The following is a 17,082-nucleotide window of genomic DNA, read 5'->3' on the forward strand; positions in this document are numbered from 1 at the left end:
TCAGTTATGGGTCAAAAGAAGCAGGAACCAAGTGCATTGGGCATCCTGTGACTATCTCAGTGGCGAGTTTATGAATTCAAAAGGGATGGATCTAAAATTTAGAAGGACTTTTGGCCAAAGTACATGGAAGGACCTCTACCAGTTTTACCAGTTGAGTCTTAATGCTGTTAGTGCATTTGACTAACCCAGAGGATTGAAGGTGGTTAACACAGTGAAAGTACTGTAAAACTGGTGAAACAGCACAGACTTGTTGAAGTACCTGACCAGTAAAATGGGTTCATCTGTCACTTTGAAGTTCCAGAGGAGTTCCCTGGGTAAGAATAATCTTTTCCAAAAGGACTTTAACCACAGAAGAGGCAGTAGCCTCTCTACAAGGGAAGGCTTCGGTCCAGTGTGGAAACATACAGAATGTGAATAAACCATATTTATATCCATGAGGTTGAATGAAATCCATTTGCCAGACCTCGAATGGTCCATTAGGTGATTTTAAATGTCTAGGAACAGTACAAACAAGCTTCCTTGGATTGTAATTTGGACAAATGGGACAAGTGAGGTAGGTACTTTTTGTGGCCTTGTTAATGTTTCCTATCAATATTGATTCATAAATGCTATCATTCTGTCAGTAGAGCAGTAGTTTAATGCATGTACGGTTGTGAGGAGTGGGAATTTTAGAGTCTCCAGTAGGACTAGGCTGTTATTTGGTCCAAATCAGAGCTTTCTCCTTTTGTCAAACCAACAATTGTTGAATTTCCAAACTTGTTTTTCCTTTTCTGAGGCCAATTGCTGGGCTTCTGTAGCCAGTTTTTCTAGGTTATCATTCGGGGAAATATCCCTTCAGACCGTGACAGAGGTTTGGCTGCTGCTGGTCCCTTTAAGGGAAGCATTCCTTGCAGAAATGTCAGCAAAGTGATCTTCCTTAGCTTCCAGAGAATCAAGTTTAGAATTTCCTGGAAACTTATTAATAGCTAAAGTGGCAGGTAAAAGTATTGTATCCAATAATTCTGATCATAGGGACCATGTTTAATTTGATTTCCACTGGAATTAAGGAAGCCACTTTGTTTCCACAACATTCCAAAATCATGAGCTACTCCAAAAGCCTTTCTACTATCAGTATAAATATTGGCGGTTTTGTCCTTGGCTAAAGAGCAAGCCTATGGAAAAGCATATAATTCAACCTGTTGGGACAAAGCAGCCGTAGGTAAAGATGCTGCCTCAACAATATCAAAAGGAGTTGCAGTAGCACACCCAGCACGGTATTTGCCCTTGTCACCTTTTAAATAAGAACCATCACTGAACCTTGAGAAGTCAGTGTTACCAAAAGAAATTTTCTACAGATCATCATGAGGAAGTCAGGAGGTGATCCCCAGCGTTAAGTACTTTTGAGGTACTTTGTTGGTGATGGAGGGGGGACAAGTAGCTGGTGTTTAAAATTGTAAAAGAGTTACATGAGGAGCACTTAACAAAAGATCTTCATAGATGAGGTGACTGGCTAGGAAATGTTGACTGTGAGAGAACACCTACTGCATGAGGTACAGAAATGGTTAAAGGGGATCCCACTATGATTATCCCAGTGACCTTAATCTAAAGGGCAGTGGCAGTAATGGTTCTAAGGCAGGGAGGCATCCCTTTGCCACAGGGTCGATGGTAATCTCTGTATTTTTGGGTGAGTACCTCAAGGGTATTCCCTTTCTTTTCATCAAAAAGGAAAATGGGAATCTGATATTTGGGATGCCCAAGGTCAGGTGGCTTTATCAAACTCTCTTTTTAGGCCTTAAAAGCTATGTCATCCACTTCTTCCCATAAAATTGGGTTGGGGTTGTTATTGTTAAGCAAAGCATACAGAGATTTGGTCATAAGAGAGAAATTTGGAATTGAATATTAGCAATAACCAAATAGCCCAAGAAAACCTTGCAGTTGGCACTCAGTTTTGGGTTTTAGGAAACTGAGGACACCATGAAATCTATCTGCATCTAGGTGTACTCTTGTTCTGACATCAGATGCCCTAAATATTGAACCTGGGTTTGGGCAAACTGCAGTTTTCCTTTGGCGACTTTATGTCCCTTTAAGGATAAAAGCTTTAGCAAGTGCATGCTGTGTTACTGTGAGGAGGCTTGAGAAGGAGAGAAAAGAAGCTGATCATTCACATATTGCAACAAAGTAGAACCCTAGCAAACTTTATATTCTCCAGATCAGCCTTCAGAATTTGTGAGAAATAAGGACTTGCAGTAAAACCCTGAGGCATTACTGTTCAGGTGAATTGTTTTTCTTCCTAAGTGAAGGCAAAAAGGTATTGGCTAGCTTCATCAACTGGAGCACTAAATAATGCACCACATAAATCAATTACAATTTACTTCCCATGGTAATGGATGGTAGTAATGTGTGAGGGTTAGGAAAAATAGGGTGTTGAGGGATAACAATGTTTCTTGCTCAGAGGTCCTACACAAACTTCCACCCTCAGCCCTTAGGTTTTCTCACTAATAAAATAGGAGTATTGCAGGGACCTAGTACAAGGGATATTGAGGCCTTGAGGCTCTTAATCATCTATTATGGGCTTTATGCCTTGAAGAACTTCTTTACATAGGAGGGTATTGATTAACTCCGGAAGGAGGTTTTGAGGGATTTATTTGAATCTTGATGGGAGGTGTGCTGTGAATTTTTCCAATATCAGGGGGAGATTTTGCCCATAAGGTGGACGGCAGATGATTCAGTAGGGACAAAATGATCAGTATTTCGAGAAGTAGCTTTAGTATTGTCAGAAACGGAAGAAACAAAAGTAGCCTGGTTGGCTGTTTTGACGAGTATTGTCAAATTCTAGAATTATTTCCTCCTTTTTGGAGAAAGAAATTCTGGAATGATACTTCCCTAAGAAGTCTCAGCCTAATAAATGGATAGGGGTGGAGGAACCAAGGAGAAAAGGATGTGTATCTCTCAAAGGGCCGAAACAAAAGGGAATAGATTCAGAAACAGAAACCTCTTGAGGTTCCCCAGTATTTGAACTGTTTTAGGACTCCAAGGCAGGGATGCTTTATAGTAGTGGGGTTGAGCACAGACAATGTGGCTCTGGTGTCACTTAGGACTGGAAGAAATTCATCCACAATCTGGAGAAATGTTTCTCCTAGCCGATTAAGAGGGAGGATTGGGAAGAGCCTCTGTACTTCCTGAGAGGGAAATTGGGAGGATGTTGGAAAGGCTGGTTAGAGGGCGGAAAGTGCCTAAAGCACTTAGATTTGTAACATTCTGTTTTCCAATGTCCTGCTCTTCGCAATAACAGCAGAAACTAGGAGGGTTTCCATATTTCTCTGGGGGACAACAGAACACCAGAAGCCTCATAACCCATTTGGTTTATTCCAGAATGGAGACAATTTGTGCACTGCTCCTGGGAAAGCAGCAAGATTCCATATTTCTCTTTGCCCAGGCCCATGCACATAGCTTATGAACAGTAGGTTAGAGATGGTAATATGGCATGTCTAGGCAGGAGACTTGAGGCAGACCCACAGCACAGTGCCATCTCACTTTCAGAATGGCCTGCTGCTAGTGAATAAAGCTTTGTCCTTTCTCTGCTGTTTTCTGGTGGTTCAACTCTGGGACTTTATTTACAGTAAATAAATCTCTGTAGGTGTGTCTAAACTCAATTCTTTATAGCTCCATCAGTTCTCTATTCACTATTGGTTAAAAATAGAAGATGGTATTTAAAATTTTTAATTTTGATACAGGCTTTTAATTTTTTTCAATAAATACAATTACCATGCATAAATAATACATTAAGTATACCATGACCATTTTCACTTACTTCACATTCTACTTTTAATCATATTTCAGATGTCTATGAAAGCAAGAGACTTTTTACTTCCAGGTAACTGGGTTTGTCTCAAGTAGACAGCAGTTCTAAGAGTTGTCATTCTCTGATGATTGGTGGCTGCTTGAAATGCCGTGAGGTGAGGTTTCTATTCCACCCTTCAAAGAATACTTACTACTGCAAAAAATGGGCAAACGTCTTTGCTGCTTTAGGAAAGGAGCCAAATTGTAAATGGTTCTAGAATAGAGTCATGGACTCATAGGGCTTAACTTAAGGATGCATGATATTGAAATCAGAGAACATTTGAAATCAGGAGATTTGGACTGGTGTCCTTACTGTGTGAATATTTAGTTGTGTGGCTTAATTTCCATTACTTATAAAATGTGATTCTGTTATAGATGGCATCTAATATCCCTGCCAGCCCTGGCATTCTATGATTACGGAATGAGGCATTTGCATCTGTTATTTAGATCACAATTTAAAAAGTCTTGTTGATAATCAAAAACCCTGAGAACTGTGTTAGAACATTGATTCCCAGGTTTCATCCCTAAAGAAGCTGATTCATTAGTTCAGAGATGGGGCCTTGGAATCGGAATTTATAAAATATCTCCAGAGATGAACCAGGCTATATGATGTAGATCTAATTCAGACCACAATAAGATGAGTAAAGCCTGAAGAAATGGGTTAATCCTGTGATGCAGAGAAACTTAAAATTATTTTTAATTATAAAGGTAGAAAATGTGAGTTATAAAAAACTTAGAAAATACAATAAGTATAACAAAAAATCTTAAAATCATTCATTCATAACACCACTGCCTAGAGCAAATAATGTATTCTTTTTTTGTGTGTTTAACATTTTTTGGTAAATATGTATGTGTGTGTATATACACATATATGTATATATACATGTATACATTCATATTATAAATATATAAATTATCCATCTGATTAGGTTTATGTCAATTCTATTTTGCTGTTTTATTAAATATTTTTAATTTAAATTCAAATATCATGAGTAGTTCCCTTGTCATTAAAAATTCTTTGAAAATACAATTTTATCACTTGATTTCATTTTTGTGTGTGGAAAATATAATTAATTTAACTGCTATTTTTATCATTTAACTCCTAATTTTTCACAATTGCAAACAAAAAGACTAAAATAGATACCCTTGTATGTAAATGCTTGTTCCAACTTTTATTATATCCTCAGTGTAGAGTCCTAAATATGGAATTACTAGATTAGAGGAATACACTAAATTATAGTGATCATGTGAAATGTGGTCAAAGATTGTGCTAAGGTTAGCATTGCCATGAAGACTAGAAAGATAAGAATTAATTGGCTCAAAGTTGTACAGAAAAAGTCAGGGTCTTCAATAAGATTTTTAAAAATCATTTTTATTTATATCTAAAATCCAAACAACTGCTAGTACTTTTGGTACATTTAGATGTATAGTTCAAGCTAATTGATTTTAGATAATTCACAGCAGAGATAAAGAGTAAGGCTTGGAAATTTACCTTAGAATTATCTGAAATCTTTCCTTTATATTTCCTTTCTTTTCTTAATATTTATTTAAACTCATGTTAATCTCTCCATTGTTGTTTATCGATATATCCAACAGCATCAGGGGCCTATGATTAAATTTGTGGCTCTCTGGAAGGAGGGAAGGATGACGCACTCTACCCATCTCAGAATCTGCTTCCTTCCAGAAGTTTCCCTATCTCTCACTCTTTTTCTGTCTCTTTCCTCACCCTCATACACAAACATATATATGCATGCATGAAGTTACGTATGCACACACATGCAACACGCACACATTGTGTCCAATATATTAAAAACTCAAAATGGTTGGGGAAGATTAAGCTAATGAACTGAAAACTAACTAACGTCTTTAATCCTATCTTACTTCAACAGACCTATAATTAGAGCAGTTATGTAAAGCAATCCTGTCATTAAAATGACATTATGCGGGCACAATATGACGTATTCAAAGGGTGAACCAAACCACTTTACTTGAGTGGATCCCTCTTATAGACGCTGACTAAAACAAAGGAGTTGGTTTAGCTGGAACACTGAACCAACTGTTTGGAAGGACATAAAAATTCAAAGGAGAGACAAACTCAATCAGCAGTTGAGTTATGAAAGATAGGCTGGCAGATTAAACTTTGCCCTGCATTATTTCCTGAGTAAAAGTTTCAGGCTTCTTCTGGGCTGAACACCTCTCCACATCCCATGTGCCAGGCTGGAATAAGCAAAGGAGAGGGCGCCTTGGATGGGCCATCCATTCTCCACCTTGTTGAATTATAACTGTGACCAGGCTCGATTGAATGCCGAAAATCCCCTCTTTGAGATGATGAAATTAGGAAATACAGGGCTTTCATTAATCTTCAACTCAGCTTGCCAGAAAGCACTGCTGATGAATCATTTGCCACAAGGCAGCTTTGTTGTTCCTAATTGTCTGAGTTGTCTCTATGTTCCTTCTTTTCTTCAACTTCTCTGCCAACCTACTTTACAGGAAAACTGGGATACTGTTTCTATTATAAAGAGGTTAGTTGGTGATTTTAACTACAGGCTTACCTTGGAGATAGTGCGGGTTTGGCTCCATACCACTGCAGTATTAATCATATGTTGAAATAAAGCGAGTCTTGCGAATTTTTTGGTTCCCCCGTGCATATAAAAGTTTTGTGTGCACTATAGACTATTAAGTGAGCAATAGCATTATGTCTAAAAAACGATGTACATACCTTAGTTAAAAAATACTTTATTGCTAAAAAATTCTAACCATCATCTGAGTCTTTAGGGAGTCATAAGCTTTTTGCGATAGTAAGATTAAAGATTGCTGATCACAGATCACCATAGCAAATTTAATAAAGAAAAAGTTTGAAATATTGTGAGAATTACCAAAATGTGGCACAGAGGCATAAAGTGAGCAAATGCTGTTGGAAAAATGGTGCCAGTAGACTGGCTCAACTCAGGGTTGCTACAGACCCTCAATTTGTAAGAAAAAAACAAAAAGAAAAACCCGCAATGTCTGTGAAGCACGGTAAAGCAAAGTGCGGTAAAACATGATATGCCTGTAATTCCTTCACTCTGCTATTTGGCAGACAAAGGGATGTAATTTAAGGTCCAATTCTTGGATAATGGACTTACAGATCCAGAATAACTTGCTCATTTCAGAGTCTAACCAAAAGTCCGTAGAATTTAGATGACTTGCCTGAGGAAAAATAGCTAATTTGTGACAGAGCTGCAACCCAAGTCTCCCTATCCCTAGTCTGGTATCATTATGTCTTACCATAATGACAGTTCTTTAGCGCACCTGCTGAGAAGAGCAGGGCAGGTGTGGCAACAATTCACAAGATCAAAGGCAATCGTCAGATAATAGTGGCTGCTGATGTGGTCTTAATTCCAACAATTGACCTTGACCCAGCGATAAAAAGTCATAAAACTCTAATACCTCATTTCCAATAATGCATCAAAAAGAATCTGAAGCAGCGTTTCTATTAACAGTAGCTCACACTTTATAAATATAATATGGCAAGTATATTTTTCATACATCTCAGAAGATGCATAGCCAGGTTATGTAATCATGTTCTTGTTTCCCTTTAAAACCTCATTTTACCTAAAATACTTAAGACACAATGGCTCCACTCGGCTTACCCCATGTCATCATCTCTTATTACCAAGCAAGGATGCCCAGGCTTACCCTTCCTGCCACTTGTGGGAGTTTGGACTCCAGCAACTCCTGTGTTCACCCTAAAGAAAGACTGAGGCAGGAGATTTTACTAAATTTCAAAAATGTCAAATCATTTTAAGCACTGTTCTTATCCTTCTGGATCCAAATCCGTTTCCTTTATGTATTCCCCTTACCTTGTAGGAAACAATCATTGCCTCCTTCTCAATGTAATAAAAAAATAAAAAATGCCCAGCAGTTGGGGGCTTAAAACTCTAAGCAAGAAATTTAACAATTTTCTCATCACTACAGTTTTTCTAAGTTATCAGTCTAGTTCAAAGTTATTTTTTATGTATTTGAATTTTTTAAAAAAATGCTTTATGATCTGTGCTCATAAATGAAGGTTCTAAGTAGTTTATTAATGCAGTTTAACATGAATAATATTTTACTAGTTGAGCTGATATATTTTTATATGTTGTATGATTAAGCACTCTGTTTTGACCAGCCCCAAAGCCACTTTGCCTTCGTAAATTAAGTACTTGGGCAAAATATATTAAGTCTATCAGGGCTCATGAAGTTACCACGTAATTTAACAAATGAGCACTGCAGTCAATAGGATTTATAAATGATCTGGTGGCTAAACGTATCCCTTATCAGCAATTAACTCTCACAGGATGGCTTGGAGATTGAGAAAATTAAAGATTACAATTATTATGCTTACTAATGTAATTGTTTTAACATAAAATGATAATTCCACACACGAGTGATTGAACCTAAATGATAGATATTAATATGCCCAATCATATGGAGCTATATTCCTGACATACTCAGATATTTTCAGTTCTCCAGTTTATCTATCATGTCCTCTTCTCTAAGCCCTATTAGCTATCTGAATCCCCTACTCAGTCTGCCCCCACCCATGGCTACCTATCTGATTTTATTCATATTTTGTGGCTTAGTATCAAATTAGCCATGGCTTCCATCAGGAAATCAGCCATAATCACTCTCTGCCCTGGCACCTACTGCCAGTAAAGGATGGGTGCCCCTTTTATATGCTCCTAAAGTGCTCAATTATAGCACTTACTGTGCTATTATAATTGCCTACTAAATAGTGGGAAGTGGTAGAATATAAGTCAAATGAATAAGTTTAGCATCATCTCCCCTAAACTCAAACTCCATGAATACAGGGACAATGTCATCTGTCTACTGTTGTATTCTTAGTGCCAAGAACAATGAGTCATATATAGTTAAATGCAATATATGATTATTATATAGTGAATAATTGAATTAGTGACATTATTTTTTAGGACAAATGTTGACAACACTTCGACTTAATGAGGTAAAAATGAATTCATTGAGTCCTAATAAAAACCTTTAAAAATATTTTCTAAATTGTGCTTTTTAAAGAAAGAATTTGTCAGTACTATAAAAATATGATTTAAAATACCTCTGAATAGTCTTATATACCAAATTCATGTTCCTCACGTTAACTGGTTATTTTGAATTACTTGCCATTTCAAAGAACTGAATGAGAATTCAGTGAAAGTAACAAATGAACTAAAAGAACAATTCAAAGGAAAATGACCGAGAGAGGTTCACCCTCTTGATCCAAAAGAATAAATTTCAATCTCAACTCTATTACGTTGTTCATGAAATGTTAACCAACTGCCTTAGATCACTGGAGTTTTAAGCTTTCTTGTACTAGATTAGCTGCAGAAAATATAAGGGAAATAGTGACCTTGTTGTCTCAAAAGAAGTCAAATGCACCCAAATAACATGTATGGATTGCTTAAAGTTAGCACTTAAGTAAATCAGATGCCAAAATATTATATGCATGTGATAACAATCTTATTCATTTAATTACTGTAAGGGGTATTTATTACTTTAAAAAGAATAATTGAACAGTTGAAATTTTTGAATGTTGATGGTCACACATTATTAGTAAAGGCGAATGCATTCATGTTCTAATATCTATTCATTAGAATTCTGTTCAGAAAATTAGAAACATGAGACATAATTACAGTGGGTATCTCTTATCACCTCATTATTAATTCAGTTATTTATTTAAAAATATTTACTGAGTGTTTATTACGTGGTGGGTGCTGATTACAACAGTGCTTCAGAAAGGTATGTTTCCCCACTCTTGAGGGGCTTTCGTTCTAGTGAGCAGGGAGGAAGAGCTGGAGTCAATAGAAAGGTCATCAAAGGAGCAAGGTGTTTTCAAATGTTGATATGTACTCTGAAGTTAACAAAGCAAGGTGCTGTGAAAGAGATCAAAAAGCAGATGCAGGTGCTTTCTGTTGATATGTCAAGAAAGGTATGTCTGACAAGCTGGGTGGCATTTGTACTGATAAGTAAGTGACAAGAAGAAGCAGCCAGGGGCATGTGGTTGTCTAGGCAGAGCTAAAAGCCAAAATTAAAGGCTCTAAGGCCAAAAGGATCTTTGCGTGTATGAGAAACAAAATTAAAGGTAATGTGTCTGTATATAGTGACAAAGGACAGCAGAAAGGTCAACAAGAACTAGGTAAATATGAATTTGGATTTTAATCTAAGCAATGAGAAGTCATTGGAGGTCATTTGTGTGTTGCATTGTTGTTGTTGTGTTGGTGGTAGTTATTTTACATGCTTGGACCACAGCCACCAAGAGTGGAGTCAGTCATAAACTTTAGTAAACAATGTGAAAGATCTCTCTTGATTAATTTATTAATCCTCATTCAACTTCCATTCTTATTTTTCTCACCCTAGGTCTCCACTCTAATTCTCTGGTTGGAATTGTTTTTATTAAATAATAACAGCTATTCAGAAATGTGTAAAAATTATGAGAATAGCTCAGTGATTGCAGAAGTTTAAACATATCTGTGTAAGAGATAAAAAGACAAGCCACAGAGTGGGAGAAAATCTTGGCAAATTACTTGTCTTAAAAAGTATTTGTATCTAGAATATATGAAGAATTTTCAAAACTAAACAGTAATAAAACAATCCAGTTTTAAAAATGGGCAAATGACCTGAATAGATACTTCACAACAAAAGATTTGAGATGAAAAATAAACATATGAAAAGATGCCCAATATCATTAATATTTAGACAAGTGCAAGTTAAAACCACCTTGAAATATTATTACCTACCTATAAGAATGTCTAAAATAAAAATAAAACTGGCTGTGCCAGAAACTGGTGAGGATGGGGAGCTTTTGGAGCACTCAGATGTTGCAGTTAGGAATATCAAATGGCATATTCACTTTGAAAATGGTTTGATAGTTTCTTACTAGGTTAAACATACACCTACAATATGATTCAGCAATCCAACTCCTAGAAATCTTTCCAAGAGAAATGGAAAGTTATATTCATACAGAAGCCTCTGTGCAAATGCTTATAGTAGCTTTAGGTATAATCACCCAAAATTGGAAACAAATCCAGATGTCCTTCAACCAGTGACGAGACTGTCAGTGTCCTTCAGCCACAGATCACCAGGAACACACCTATAGTTGAACAAGTTGGGTTTATTATTTAATGAACACACCTAGAACCCAGATTATTATGAGCAATAGTGTTACTCCCGTTCTCTTGAGGCCAGTTCTTGAAATTGTGCAAGCCATGGATTCAGAATTGCTCAAGATGGAGCAGCTTATGTCATGGCTATAGTCTGGTCATCATGTAGTTAGCTTTTTCCCTCTGGTGACAGTTACAGTATCTGTAAAACAACTCAGGACTGTGCATAACACTGTTATCTATATCTTTTAGGGAGGAACTAATGACTCTGTGACTCGTCCTATTGTCCTAATCATTAACTGCTTGAGCCTGCTCTTTTGTGACTCAGGGGAGGCCTGGGAAATGTCAGCTTTTCTACAAATAAGAGGCAGGGTACATCGAGGGACCTTTGTACTTGGGAGGGCCCTGTAGGGTTCTGCTCCATTTTGTGAGTACATATAAATAGCTGAATAAGTGATGGAGAATTGAAAAAAAATTCCTTGAGAAAAATTCCAATTAATAAACATATAAAAAGTGAGAAAAATAAAAAAATCACATTGTAACACCATAATAATAATTGCCATAGGCAAGATCCTGCTAAAAGAGCAGGTGAAAGTTAAAGCAGAAAGAAGATCTGTGCATAGTCTAAGATTTTCTCCCCTGAAATATTTAAGAAGATCTGTGCATAGTGCCATCCTCTAAAAGAGCAGGTGGAATTTAAAGCAGAAAGATCTGTGCATAGTCTAATATTTTCTCCCCTGAAATATTTAAGAAGATCTGTGCATAGTGCCATCCTCTAAAAGAGCAGGTGAAAGTTAAAGCAGAAAGAAGATCTGTGCATAGTCTAAGATTTTCTCCCCTGAAATATATTTACTATTATAAATGGAATAATAGTAAATTTCCATAGGAGAATCCTGCCAGTCACCACATTAGACAAATGATCAAGGTTAACATCCCCAATAATACATATCAACATCATGTACCTCTTGATATGATGACCTAAAAATGGCGCATCCCCTCTGTGTTATCCTTCCAAATACTGGAAAATTTCATGACAAATTATGAGAAAACATCAGACAGACAAACCCAGATTGAGGGGCATTCTACAAAGTAATGGCCCAGTACCCTTCAAAAGTGTAAAGGACGTGAAAGGCTGAGGGACTGTCACAGTTGGAAAAGAGTAAGGAGACAGGTAAATGCAATGTGGGATCTTGGAACAAGAGAAAGGATATTAGTGGAAAAGTGGTATAGCTGATTCACTTTGTTATAAAGCAGAAACTAACACACCATTGTAAAGCAATTATACTTCAATAAAGATGTTTAAAAAAAGTATAGAGATATAGATTATTTAGTGCCATCCTCATAGTGCTAATTCAGGAAGTCTGCGTTGGGCCTTAGTGTGATTCCAATGACCAGACGTGTTTGCGGTCCACTAATTTAGAAGACTTTAGTTCATTAAATAATTGGTTTAGCTTTTTTCCTCCCATTTTCATTGTAAGAGCTACTGTCAAATGCTGGTTGTGTGCCCATCAGAACCATGTTTCAACCTGTCCTTTGTTATCTAGTTCTTCTACTGTAGCCACTCCTTCGGTGAATTAGGAGTTGATCCAAATATAAGGGTCTGTGAATAGTACATGGAAATTTCTCTAAGAGGCTTCCTTTTGAAATGTGAGGGAGGGTATGGTTTGCCCACCAATTTGACAGGAAATAAAGGGAATGAAAGGAGCCATGTGTTATTGTATTTAATATGAACTGAACTTGGAATATCTGTATTAAAGTGTGTTGGGAATTGAGTATTATGAGGGCCTGAGATTGAACAAACCAAAAGAAACAAGATTTAGAGAGCTATCATCGGACTGGTTAATACTCTTCCTAATATTGAAAATTAGTAATAGTAATAATTATTACTACTTCAGAAATGAGGAAACCGAATCCTAGAGCAGTTATGTGTTTTTTATTTTTCCTTTAGATCTCACAGTTAGTACATGGTAGTGGTGGAATTCAGGTAGTAGTTAATCCATTTTCTTTGCAACTGACTATCTCCCCTGCATTATAATATTTTTCACTTACTATAATGCTTTTACATTTTCAAAACGCAGTGCCAGCAGTGATGATATAAAATTTAAAAACATGATTTATTGAAGGCATAATGAGAATTTAGAAAATATTGAAAGATATTGCTAAAGTACACTTTCAAAAGTTAACATCGTGACTCATACAACTAGAAATGAACACGTCAAATTTTTATTTACTTAGATAGTAAGGGATTCAGTAAAATGGTGAAGTTGATTCTAAGAACATTAGAGGAACTGGCTATTGATAGGAAAAAATAAAAAGAATATTAGAGGAATCAAGATAGCAGAGTAAGAGAACACAGAACTCACCTCCCCCTGTGAACACATCAAAAATACATCTACACGTGGAACAATTCTCACTGACCACTAACTGGAGGCTGGAAGAAAGACTCCTGTACAACCAAGGCTGTAAGAAAGATCCACACAGAGTCAAGAAGGGAAGAGAAGCAATCAGATCAGGGACCTGTGCCCCGGGAGTGGACTCAGAGGAAAAGGGAGATTAAATGGGGGTCGGGGTGGGGGGCAGAGACGCTCCATGGGAAGTGAGCAGTTCAAGCTACATATTGACCCTGGGGTCCAACAAAGGGAAGACAAGCCCCCTTGGCTGGTTGCAGGGCCAGTGGGACTAAGAAGAGGGCTGTGGGAAGCCTGGACCCTGCCTGTGAAGAGTGCATGAATGCTTGTTTGCTCCTGAATGCTTACTTTCTCCCAGAGCAGGGTGGAAAGGAAATTGAAATTGAAACCTCCCTGGCACGCACCCTCAGCCTAAATGGAGCAAATGCTTAGCACCGCTTACCTCGCACTGCAGCTCCACACTGGATCAAGGGCTGCCGTGACCAAGGAAAAAGCATGGCCAATCATGAGACACTGAGGCAGCTTAAGCCCTAAGTGGCGTCTGAATAGGGAGAGGTCAGCCATGACTGGCAATTGAACAGGCAGTGCATCAGAGCCAATTGGGTCTATGACAGAAGCCAGACCTCCACAGGCCATGCCCTGACCCTTGCTGAATACAGTAAGTCCCCTACATACGAACCTTCAAGTTGCAAGCTTTCAAAGATGCGGACGTGCGTTCCATCAGCATCAGGCATGAGTGAAATTTCAGCTTGCCCTCCATCTCCTATTGCTGACGATCCTTAAGCTCTACCGTCGCCCACCTCCTCTCCCTCCTCTAGTCAGTGATTCTTCTTGCCTGTTCACTTGATGCTGGCCCCTGTATGCCAGCTGCTGTACTGTACTACTGTACTTTTCAAGGTACTGTACTGTAAGATTAAAAATGTTTTCTCTAGTTTTTGTATTTGTTTGTTTTTTATGTATTATTTGTGTGAAAAGTATTATAAACCTATTACAGTACAGTACTATATAGCTGATTGTGTTAGTTGGGTACCTAGGCTAACTATGTTGAATTTACTAACAAATTGGACTTACGAACACACTCTGAGAACGGAATTCGTTCGTTTGTAGGGGACTTACTGTGCCAACACCTGCCCCTCTTGCTCAGCATTGCTCGCCTCTGGTGTGAGGGTGCTGGTGCTAACAGAGGCAAGAGCGCACACTTAAAGGGAACTGAGCCAGCTCGACCTGACCCTCGGGGCTTCTGATCTAGCAACTTGGAACCTGATAGGGTGGTGACAGCCACTGAGAAGGGGGAAAGCATCACCTCACACTCAGCTGGCTGGATTAAAAAAGAAGAGCTAACTATATGCTGCTTATAAGAGACTCACTTCAGAACTATAGACACACCCAGACTGAAAGTGAAGGGAAGGAAGAAGATATTCCATACAAATGGAAATGACAAGAAAGCACAGAGACTAAACAGCATGCTACTAAAAAACCAGTGGGCCAAAGAAGAAATCAAAGAGGAAATCAGAAAATACCTCGAGAGAAATGAAAATGTAAATACAACTTTCCAAAATCTATAGGATGCAGCAAAAGCAGTTCTAAGAGGGAAGTTTATAGAGATACAGGCCTACCTCAAGAAGTAAGAAAAATTTCAAGTAAACAACCTAAGCTTCTATCTAAAGTTATTAGAAAAAGGAGAACAAAAAAACCCCAAACTCAGCAGAAGGAAGGAAATAACAAAGTTCAGAGAGGAAATAAGTAAAATAGAAACCAAAAAGCAATAGAAAAAGATCCATGAAACCAAGAGCTGGTTCTTTGGGAAGATAAACAAAATTGATAAACCTTTAGCCAGGCTCATCTCAGAAGAAAAGAGAGACGACCCAAATAAACAAAATAAGTAATGAAAGAGGAGGAAAAAAACTAATACCACAGAGGTACAAAAAATCCTAAGAGAAAAATATGAACAGTTATATACCAACCAATTGGACAACCTAGAAGAAATGGACCAAATTCTAGAAACATACAATCTTTTAAGACTAAGTCAGGAAGAAATAGACAATCTGAACAGACCAATCACTAGTAGTGAAATTGAATTTGTAATAAAAAGTATCCTAGCAAATGAAACTCCAAGACTGGAGGGCTTCACAGGTAAATTCTACTAAACATATGAAGAAGAACCAATACCTATCCTTTTAAACTATTCCAAAAGATGCACCCCAGTGTTCATAGCATTATTTATAATAGACAAGATATGGAAGCAACCTAAGTGCCCATCAAAGTTGTATGGATAAAGAAGATATGGTGCATATACTTAATGGAATATTTATTCAGCCATAAACAGATGAAATTCTGACATTTGCAATAACGTGGATGGACCTGGAGGGTATTACGCTTAGTGAGATAAGTCAGTCAGAGAAAGACAGATATTCTATGTTATCACTTATATGTGGAATCTAAAAAATAAAACAAATGTATGTATGTAACCAAAGAGAAACAGACTCACAGATACAGAGAACAAACTAGTGGTTACCAGTAGGGAGAAGAGAGAGAAGAGGAGCAATATAGGGGTATGGGATGAAGAGACACAAACAACTATGTATAAAATAAATAAGCAACAAGGATATTTTATACAGCACAGGGAAATATAGCCATTAATTTTTAATAACTATAAATGTAGTATAATCTGTAAAAAAAATTGAATTGCATCTCTTTCACTCAGCATTGTATTGTGATCATTTCCCCATACCATGCTATGTTTTAGTGGGACATTTCAAACCATTCTGTGAGGAAGATCAGGAGAACTGGTGTTTTTATATTAGATATGAGTAAAATGAAGCACATAAATTATAACTTCCTAGCAACTGGCAGAGGCAGAAAATCCAAGTATCCTGGTTGCTAACTTTAATTTCTTTCCACTAGGCTATAGAGCTTAATTTGATCTCTCTCTCTCTTTTATTTTTTTTCCTCTACTTGTTCCTGTCTTGAATATTTCAACTTAAAATGACATCATCAATATTAGTGTTTCTTGATTTGGTGAATTTTCTAGTGAAAATTCTTCTTAGGTATTATACAGATTACATTGTAGTGATTTTAAGTTCATTAGAGAGATTAGGACACAGTGATATAAAATATGCCTTTTAAATCCAGAATTCTTTATATTATGTTTGGCCATTTAAATTACATTCTCTTTTCTCTGTTGGTGAGTTTACATTTTTAATTAAATGGGTTAATGCCTGAATGGAGATTTAAATGGCCATTAATTCTTATGATAGCTTTTCAGTCTACTGAGTGTGAGGTACTTTTCTGAGTCTGTAAGAGAAAACAAAAACATTGTCTCATTTCCTGCCATGTTTAAAATTTCACATTTATATACAATTAATACACAATATCCAAAAATCAACTTTAAATATTGTGCAATAAAGGGGAAATATTTTGCAATATTCATTTTGAGGTTTCTGAGAATGCCATTTCAGAGGTGGTTTTCTAGGGACTTTCTCCCCATAGACACCTGCTAATCCCACTGCTCTGAAAAGTAGTGTTTGTAAATAAAGTCATTACTTTTCAATTCTTAACAAAAGGAAACTCTTTAGGAACTGAAATTAAGGCATTCTTTATAATGGGGAGTTAAGATAAAACTGCAGTTGTGTCATGAGGTTGCATGAAAATTATTTCAGGTTAATCATTAACTCTTCCAAATGCAATGAGAAACAATGTGTCCAAATGTAAATGGATTCCCA

The sequence above is a fragment of the Balaenoptera borealis genome (genome assembly GCF_965194805.1).
Source record: "Balaenoptera borealis genome assembly, chromosome: 10".
NCBI classification, from domain to species: domain Eukaryota; kingdom Metazoa; phylum Chordata; class Mammalia; order Artiodactyla; family Balaenopteridae; genus Balaenoptera; species Balaenoptera borealis.